Source organism: Mastomys coucha, chromosome X, assembly GCF_008632895.1.
Source record: "Mastomys coucha isolate ucsf_1 chromosome X, UCSF_Mcou_1, whole genome shotgun sequence".
NCBI lineage: Eukaryota > Metazoa > Chordata > Mammalia > Rodentia > Muridae > Mastomys > Mastomys coucha.
Window position 1 is genome coordinate 135,383,427 of NC_045030.1, and position 10,151 is coordinate 135,393,577.

Consider the following 10,151-nt stretch of genomic DNA (forward strand, 5'->3'; position numbering starts at 1 on the left):
CTTCACTCCTTATGGCTGCACACTGAAAGTGTTCCGAACTCACAGAAAGCAGCCTGGCTGAGACTAAGGCCATGCTGTGGAGGGTGACAAGCTTCCCACTGTGACTCCAGGGTGATGACCTACAGGGATGCCTGCAAACACTGAGGCATACGTAGCTGAGGGTTGCTCGGAGTAAAACCAAGCATCCTGAAAGCCCAAAGTCCCTGGAGGCAAGGACAGGTAAAGCACTGAGCACTAATGGCTCTCATTTACTTTCACTAGTTTAATCTTTGCCTCCATTCTTACAAGTCTTACAGATTTAGGTTTAAGTCTCCAAGAAGACCTTTTGTTTTTATGCCCTCTATGAGTCTCTGACATTCTACACTTGATGGATGAGATTCTGGTCCTCCTTGTTCCTCTTTCACATGTGGGCAATGCTATAACCATTGGCTTGGGGGTGGGGATCTTGGGAGAGCTGCCCTACCTTCTCATAGTCTACTTTGCTTCTTCTCACTACCTGAAAGACAATCTTCCAGCATTCATCCCACCAACCTCCTACTTCCTCAGCCCTCAGCACCCCCAACCCACCCCATCCACCCCCACAAGTAGTCAGTTCTATTTCTTTCCCCTGTGGCAAAGGATTCCTGCTCTGCAGTGAGTCACCACCCACTAAGAACCAGCACATGCCTTTCTGTGTCATCAGTGTTAACATTGGTTTTTTTTTTTGTTGTTTGTTTGTTTGTTTGTTTAGGTAAAGTATAATTGCCCCCAAAGGATCTATGTCAAGGAAATACAGAGCCAGAATTTGAGCCTAGAGGTTTGGCACTGGGAGTCCATGTTCTTAAATATTCTAATCCCCATCAGAAAATGTACTGATGTTTGAAAACATGTGGTCCTTTGACCCTAAATTATAGAAAGTCTTTTGGTGAGTTGTGTCCTTCCAAAGCAAACATTCTAACATGAGCAGGAAAAGAAAAGGAAGGAAAAAAAATATGAGATGCTGCACATTGTCCCTTGCCTATACACTTCTTAAATAGAGACACATGCCAAGCCTTGGCTAGAATTGGCAGAATCTGGTCTGGCAGATGTCTTACCAGCTGGTATCCTAGCTTTGAGAAAGCTCTCAAATGCAACGTTCAAGCTGCCAGTGTGTTTCTGTGTGTCTGTGGTGTGGATGTATCCGTTCCAGTTTCCTGGCCACCCACTATCCTCTCTCACATAGCAAGATTTTACAGGGTCATTCATGTTCCTGGAAGAAAGTATACAAAATTTGAGCTTTGGAATGAGGTAGCTCTTTTGGGAAGAGACAGCGAAGGAAGGAATGACTCACAAGTGAGAAGTTTGACTGGTCAGAACATTCTGTCTGGTGCATTCAACCACTGATAGAGTAAGCAGGGAGTCTGTCCACATCCTCATCTTCAGGAACAAAAGCTCTCTAAGGTATCTATTATGGCCTCCTTCTGAAAAGAGGTTTATCATCAGAAAGCCTCTGTCTGAGACTGAGTCCTGGATAAAATTACACATGTATTCTGAATCACAGTGTGAAAACAGGATATAATAGAGTTCCATGGCTTTGCTAGCACACTCCAGGAACTGTATTATGAAATATTCAATGATAGATCACAGAACACAGCCACTCTACCTGCAAAGAAATAATACTCAGTGAAACACAACCCCACTAGAATGGAAAGTAGGTAACTGCCCAACACTCACACAGCTATAATATGGTAGAGAAAACTGAGATCTATACAAGTTGGGTGAAGAGAAAAAGGTGTGATCAATGCATCATAACTTTAAGACATAGATTACAGTTTCTGGGAGGAACTTGAAATAGATAAGATATGAGGTGTGCCACAATTAGCACTATGGGCATTTGTTCTACAAAAGAATCTTGGGAATGTCAAGCAGAAACTACAGATCAAAGGGTTAAACTATATGTGCAAGATAAATGATTCTAATCATTTGAGGCATAGATCTGCATATATAATTGTGTACAGACATGAAAGTTGAGGTCAATCTATGGTTACCATAAAGATTAGTAACAGTTGCTGGATGTGGTAGCACACGTCTTCAATCCCAGCACTAGGGAGTCAGAGGCAGGCAGATCTCTGTGAAATCGAGGCTAGCCTGGTCTACAGAGTGAGTTCCCGGACAGCCCAGGTTACACACCTTACCCCTGCCTTAAGAAACAAACAACAAACAATGAATATTAAGAATTAGCATGTAGAAGAAGAAAATTCAAAATGCTGACTGACCACTCACAGTAGATTTTGATAATTTGTACAGAGCTATGTTAATCTAGCTTTGATGGTCATTAAAAAAAAAGACGTGTGACTATCTTACCATCTTCAAAGGGAAGAGATTTTAAAAAGATAGGAACTAAGAATATGGGAATTCTAAAGTGAGGGCAGGGACAGTTGGCGCTTTTATTTACTCTGCTTTGATCTTGATCTAAAGGGTTATTAAACTAACTCCTTGTCTGTTGTTCTACATCTTCTGTCTTGTGTCCTAGAGGTTTGAAGTCTGCGGTTTTAGAGATCCTTTGAGATTATGTGCAACATTCTCTGTGTATTTATGGATGCGTACAAAGATTTGCCCCCATCATAGAAAGTGATTGTTCCTTTTTATATTATTTAGGTAATCATAACCTTATAGCATTAGTTGGTATTTTTATCTCTAACCATGACATATGTCCTAAGAACATATCAAGTTATATACGTTTGGTAAGAATAGTCTCAGAGTTAATGCTAGCTAGTATATTCCACTAATATCTGGATCTTGTATCCTAGAAAGAATTGGTTCTTTGTGAATTTCACATCATACACCTCAATTCCACTCCTCTCCTCTTCCCCTTGTATCCACTTTCCACACTTGTAACACCAGCCTCCCCCAAACAGAGAAACGACCATCTCATTGTAGAAGTTGCAGTGCATCAGTATACCCTTTTGTCCACACTTTTTTTGCTTGCAAATGTTCATTGCATGAGTCATTGGTCTGGTGCAATGCCTCTGGCTTCTGATACTCTATCAATAATGGAATCTCACTGGGACTCCTTTCAAATATCGTGTTGTTGCCCTGCATCATGGAGATCTTGTAATTTTGGATCTGTAGGACTGGCTCCTTCATGCATTCCAGCAGTTCATCGATGGGAGTAGAAGTTGGGGTGGGCCAATTCAAAGTCCTGCATCTGGGCCTGGGAGACATCTGATCTGGTCAACGCTGGTCTCCTGCTCTCAGGCCCTAGGGCCAACGCGTGCATGTAACTAGGGCCAGCTAAACCCTGCTGTCCTGGTGAGGTACATGGCCTGAGTCTTGCAGCCAGTGAGAGACGTGACTAGTCCCTCCCACACTTAGGACTCCCGAGCCAGCTCTCCCACTTACCATAAGTGTCAAGGGACAAGGGAGGAGAGGATGGTGTCTCTCCCTTTTCTGCACCACCACACAGCAGACAAGAATCAGAGCCCAATCTCCTATGCTTCCACCCTTGGGCCAGGTCACCTGCAACCCTGCATGTCCAGGGGCCCACCTCTACTGTGCTGCCCAGGGGAAGTGTAGTGCCTGATCTTCCAAGTGCTGCTGTGAGTGAGGGGCAGGACCAGCTCTCCAGCTCTCATGACCTCAGGGCCAGGTCTTCTGCCTGCCATAGGTGAGAGGAGGGTGGGGCAGTCATCTTTCCCTCACCCATGTCACCGCGCAGCAGACAAGTTTCAGCAGAGAAGTCGTGCGACCAGTTAGTCCATGTTCACACTCTAGGGGCTGGCAAATTAGCACCCCTGCCATCAGGGTCAACTCTATTCTGCTGCCCAGGTGAGGTTCAGGGCCATCTCTCCCCAGGTGCTGCAGCAGACAGGGCCAGCTCTCCTGCTCTCATGACCTCAGGGCCAGGTCTCCCGCCTGATGTAGGTGGTGAGCTGTTAGGAGGCAAAGAAGAGTATCTCTCCCAAGTCCATGCCACCACACACGACATGGTAGGGCCAAGTCTTCTACAGTCTTATCCTAAGGGACCCACTCACCTGAAACTCCTCCAGTGTGTGGGGGCCGACTCTCTGCACTGCACCTGCTTAGGGGTGGAGTCAGCTCTCATGCCCCCAGAGACAGCTCTCCCAAGCTGTCCAGGTGAGCAGTGGGGCCAGTTCTCAGATGTCAACATGTCCCCAGATGTCAGCCCAGAGCAGGAACGTCTTCCTGGCCTTTGGTGGTAACAGAACTCCTCTGCTGCAAGGCTACAAACTCAGACAAGGCCCCTGGTGGCAACACAGGCCAGGACCACACCAGGTAGCATCACAGGTTACTCACATCGGGCTGTTCCTCACTACTGTTGAGTCTCTAGCTCTGCCTCTCTCCATTGTGCCCACATGCTTCTGTTTCTCTTGCTCTTCCATTTCTCCACCACTTGCTTGTTCCTCTTAGGGTCTCTGAGTGTCTGGGGAGTCATTTCAGGAGTGATCTCAGGAGTGCTATGCTCTGATTTTGCATTGTGGTGCCAGGCAGAGGTCATGTCTGGCATGGCATGCTTCCCAGTGCCTGCACAGCAACCAACCAGTGGTCGTTTCAGACAAACTCCCCATCAAGGCCACATGGTTGCGGGTCTGGTGGTCATCTCAGGTTCATTCCTCTCGTGGTCTACCCCAGTGACCCCACGCAAGGGTCATCTGTGTCAGGTACATTTTTGCACAGGGCCTTTAGTCTCAGACGGGGGGAGGGGGTTCTTCTAGACTCTGGCTTTTTCCCAGTCTTGGGATCTGTTGGGGCCTGCTGGGAGCTATACTTGTGGTCTCCTCAGGCTAGCTTTCTGTCTGAGCTACCTGGCACCAGACTGATCACTGTTTCAGGTTTGATTATTTTTTTCAGGGAATTAGGCTATGTCAGATATTCATAAATCAGAATACTCAGCGTAGAAATAGCCTCTCTCTTCTCTCTGCCATGTATTGAAGTACATGTGACACAGTAGTCATACCTGCCATACTTGTCGGGGCAGAAAGAAATTATTTTTATTACTCATGAATTTAATGTGTTTATGTGTGTGCATACTCATGCCATGGTTCATGATCAGAGGTCAGAGGGCAACTTATGAGAGTTAGTTCTTTCCTATCATATGGACCTGGTAATTGAACCCAGATCCTCAGACTTGATGGCAAGAGCCTTTTTACCTGCTGAGCCATGTTGCTGGCCCAGATGGAATAACTTGTCTTGTTAAGTGGCATCATATTATGTCTGATTGGGGAAGAAAGGATATTAGTGAACACCTCAAAATATGTGGTAGGTCAAATTATTTACTAATTGATTGGACAAATATTGCGAAATAAGTGTATACATTAGATGGCTCCATAAGATCCACATAGAATTATGTCCTACATCTGTGGATGGGGAAAGGGTAGAGTTCACAGGTACTTGGAGTAGCTAACTAGCCAAGTTCTAAAGCAAATAGTATGTTAGGGGTTTGACTCCAGACCATATCTAACTCAAATTTACAATATAACAGCCTAGGGGGCACAATGTTTGACTTAATGTCACAAGTAAGAAGGTTCTGAGAAGTCCTGCGGGTTTCCTCAGGTCTCTGTTCTCTGGGTAAGGCTGTCTGAAGATCCAGTACTCACAACTTATGTCTGGAGCTCTTCTGAGCACCCTGGCCCTGCTCACTTTGCTTCCCCAGACAAGCCATGCCCCTATGATCTTGTTTCCAGCACCACCGAGGATATTAGATTACAGGATTCCTGGGTGAAGGAACAAAAGTCTCTGCCAGCATGTCAGCCACTTTACTGAGTCCTCCAAGACTGAATTTCCTAGGAGAGCACACAGAAAAAGGTCAGCTACTTGTGCTATTATGGGTGGCCGCCCCTTTTTGGCCAACCACCAAGTTGTGATTGAGAAGTCTGGCTTTTAACTGGCTGCTCCGGGTTTCTAATTAGTCTCTTTCCCCTTTAGCCATTCTGTGGAAACCTCAGAGAACATTTAATGCTGATTTGTTTGTGGACCATTTTTTCTTTCTCTGTTGTTGTTGCTTTGGTTTGGTTTTTGAGACAGGGTCTCACTAGTTCTCACTTGTCTGGACTTTACTATGGTGTATCAGACTGGCCTTAAACTCACAGAGATTTGCCTGCCTCTGTCTTTCTAGTGCTGGGATTAACAGTGTGTGAGGCACCATGTTCGGCTTTTGATTCTGCTTTCTTAAATTAGCGTTGCTTTCAGGCCAAGTCCTTCCTCTTCACATGAGATGTTATAAGGCCCTTAAGATCAAAGGGCTAATGAATATTAGGGTGACCTGGGATTGCACGTGGTAAGGACATGGGGGCATCTGCTCCAGGCCCTTCCTCAGATCAAAGGAGCTTCATACTGCTGCAGATCATTCAGGGCTTTCAGTCTCTACCCCATACAGAGTAACATTAAAAGATATCATGTTACCATGGCACCACACACTCTTTTAAGGTCACGGTCATATGCCCACACTCCTACCACACTTCTACTGTGCCCACAGCAGCTTCGGAAGAAGTGACATTCTTCTTCTGTCCCTTACATGCAATAGCAATCCTGATTTTGTTTGCCCAGTGTTGGTTCTTTGCCTGCACAGTCACCTGGCATCTCCCACTTCTGTTTTCTAAACACAGCTTCTAAAGAGTAGAGAAAAGAGCTCTTAATTTCCTGCTCTCTCATTTTCACAGCGTAAAAAATGGTGGCGGTTGTTAAGCAATGCCCTATAAAGAGTCTACTTAGAGCAGACTAATCACAGGGGGAATATTGGAGAAGTCAGAAGACACTTTCAGTCCTATGTGGTAGACTAGTGTATGGTCACAGCAGTTGGAAGGCCGAGGCAGGATAATCAAAAGTTCAAGAGTAGCTTGGACTCCATAGTGCAGGGGCCCTCCACCTTTCTAATGCTGAAATTCCTTTGATACTGTTTCTCCATGTCGTGATGACCCCCAACCATAAAATTATACTATTTTATAATTGTAATTTTGCTGCTTCTATGAATCATAATGGAAATATCTGATATGTGACGACCCCCAAAGGGTCATGACTCACAATTTGAGAACCACTGCCATAGTGAATTCCAGCAGGCCATCCTGGCCTGCCTGGTGGGAGCCTATTTAAAAACAAAATGCATCTCCTGAGTTTAACAGTTCACTGATACTTTTGGAATGTTTTCCAGACACAGTTCTATTACCATACTGATGAGAAGGCTCTGCTTACTGTAACATACACACACACACACACACACATACACACACACACACACACACAAGCACACACACACACACACACACACACACACACACACACACACACACACACACACACACACACACACACACACACACACACGATATGAGAGAGGAAAACTTTGAGAGAGGAAAACTAACCTGTCTTTCAGGACCTATGCTTTACAGTTATGTTTTCTACAAATAAACTGGAGGGGGAATGGGCTTTACACATGATACCTTTAGTATTCTTATAATTTCTATATCATCATAGGGATACTGTAGCCAAAGTGTTGCATTTCATCCTGGTAGCCACAATTAGACTCTCATAACTAGTAAATAAATTTAAATTTCATTGCCTGAACTTCATTCTTCAAATCAACACACACTTATCACAAGACTCATTAATTGCTGAATGAAGGTCTGCAGGGATATTTGTTCTAGTCTTTATTTATATACTTCATTTTTTTTCCTATATTTTTTTTCTGTTCCCTACAGTGCTGAAGATGAATCTCTGGCCTCTACTCACAACAAGCTAGGATCTACTACTGAACTATAAGCCTCCACTCTCACAAATTTTCCTGGTCTCTGTTTTTCTACTTGTTTTTGTTTGTTTGTTTCCCCCCCACAAACAGGTCAGAATAGATAAGTCAGTTTCTAATGTCTACATGGAAAACCCATCTGAACATTCTCCTTAGCATGTGACTCAGAGAATAGTCAATAGAACTTAACCTGGCCTTGTAAAAAAAGTGGTACTAAGTCTGCTTCAGAGAGGACTTTCTGGATGAGTTGCACAGTTAGTAAAGGAAATAATTTTAGATAGAAAAGCTCAGATTCTCCAAATGCAAACATAAGCGATTATTTGTTTTTTTTCCTTATCACATTTTTTATTAGATATTTTCTTTATTTACATGTCATATGATTTTTCTTTTCCCAGTTTCCCAGGAACAAACAAACAAACAAACAAAAACAACTAGAACAAACCCCTGTCGGCTCCCCCTTCCCCGTGCTTGCCGGACTGATTGTTCTGGCAGCGATTATTTTTTTATCTATGGTGCTGATAAATACCATGTCTCATACTTATCAAATGCAAGAACACTGAGTTTTTCCTCAGATAATTGCACTTGTTTTTGTTTGTTTGGTTTGGTTTTTCCAAGACAGGGTTTCTCTGTGTAGCCCTGGCTGGCCTGGAACTCACTCTGTAGACCAGGCTGGCCTCGAACTCAGAAATCCACCTACCTCTGCCTCCCAAGTGCTGGGATTAAAGGCATGCAGCACCACTGCACTTTTTAATACTAAGTGTATATTATCATTTTAAAATATGAACCCAACGTACATAATCCTTTGTACTTAACAAAGGCCCTGGAGATATTTCATTACAAAGTATGAACTTTAATGTTTGAATTCACATTTTCTCGGTTGATAATAAAGGTTCAGGAATTCTGGCTAAAGTATAGATTAGTTTCTTTCTTTCTTTCTTTCTCCCTCTCTTTACTTTACATCTCAACAGAAACCTCCTCCCTCCTCTCTTCCCAGGCCTCCTCTCACAAATGCCTCCTCTCATTACTCCATGGGTACCAACCTGCCCTGGCACATTAAGTTGCAGCAGGACTAAACATATCCTCTCCCACTGAGGCCAGTCAAGGAAGCCCAGCTAGAGGAAGGTGATCCACAGGCAGGCACCAGAGTCAGGGACAGCCCCCACTTCAGATCTTAGGGGATTCCTATGAAGACCAAGCTACACAAGTGTTATACATGGGCAGAGGGCCTAGGTCAATCCCATGTATGCTCTCTGGTTGGTAATTCAGTCTCTGAGAGCGCCAAGAGTCCAGGTGAATTGGTTCTGTGGGTTTTATTGTGGGGTTCTTGATCTCTCGGGCTCCCTAGTAACACCTCACAGGATCAGAAGGCACCCACTTTAGCCTGCTGTACTATTTTTTATCAGGACAAGGACCACTAGGGAAAAGTAGGGGAAAGTTCAAATGACATCTGCATAAGGATTGGTCAGGAGTTCAGTCTTGGGACATGCTCTTTGCTTTCATAAGCTCATTGTGCAATGCCACAATTCCAGAGAGGTGGCTGCTGGATAAATGTCAGGGGGCGGGCTTCCCTTCATGTGCAATGTGGAGGAGTTCTATTTGCTTTACACAGCTCGAGTTCCAGGAAAGGAAAGATGCCTTTACTCCTGAGAAATCCATTTAAATGTAAACTCAGACTGTAGGTTCAGGGGAAAAAAAATGAGTCATAAAAAATCTGTTGATGAGATCTGCTGCCGGGCATCCTGCACACTGCTTTTGTTTTCAGCGTGTGCACATGTGTGTATGTGTGTGTGTGTGTGTGTGTGTGTGTGTGTGTGTGTGTGTGTGTATGTACGTGTGTGTTATAACGGTGAGGGAATCAGACATATCCAGGAAAATTGTGCCTTACTTTCTCCATGCTCAGCTCCAACTACACCTCTAAGTCTAACGCAGACAAGCCTTTAGTGAATCAAACCATGAGTCACTTTGCAAAGTTATCCTTTAGGCTATCCTTAATGCAGTCTGTGGTTGGAACCAGTTAGTAAATTATCCCCCAAATCATGGTGGGGTTAGGATGCTTTGCTAGCTCTTCTCACTCACTTGTTTGGTTTTTTTGTTTGTTTGTTTTGTTTTGTTTTGTTTTGTTTTCTGAATAGGCCTTGAATAGATAACTTCGCTTATGCCAACAGACACATAAGCAGAGCCCCTATGGAGCAATTTGACACAAAAGATGGTTAAGAGTCTTTATTTTCCCTACCCGACAGATGCTAGGAACCTGTTTCCTGTCTCTTTATCCAAGCATCTATTTCAGGGCATCTAGCAGTATATCGCCCCCATGGAAACATGGGCCTCACATCCTTCTCTGTACCAACCTCACCCCCCTCAACACAATAACACAATGTTGAATCAAGTTGATTGGGGTAACTAAACCCTGAGAGGAATCTTAGAAGCTAAAGGG

At 44.2% G+C, this 10,151-nt stretch overlaps 1 non-coding gene across 1 annotated transcript; it reads right to left on the minus strand.

Moving 5' to 3' along the window:
- Nucleotides 1-4,830: 4,830 nt before the first annotated feature.
- On the minus strand, nucleotides 4,831-4,958 carry LOC116096292. Its single transcript, XR_004120942.1, has one exon. It is a non-coding gene; the product is annotated as a small nucleolar RNA SNORA17 (small nucleolar RNA).
- Between the last annotated feature and the right edge of the window lie 5,193 nt (nucleotides 4,959-10,151).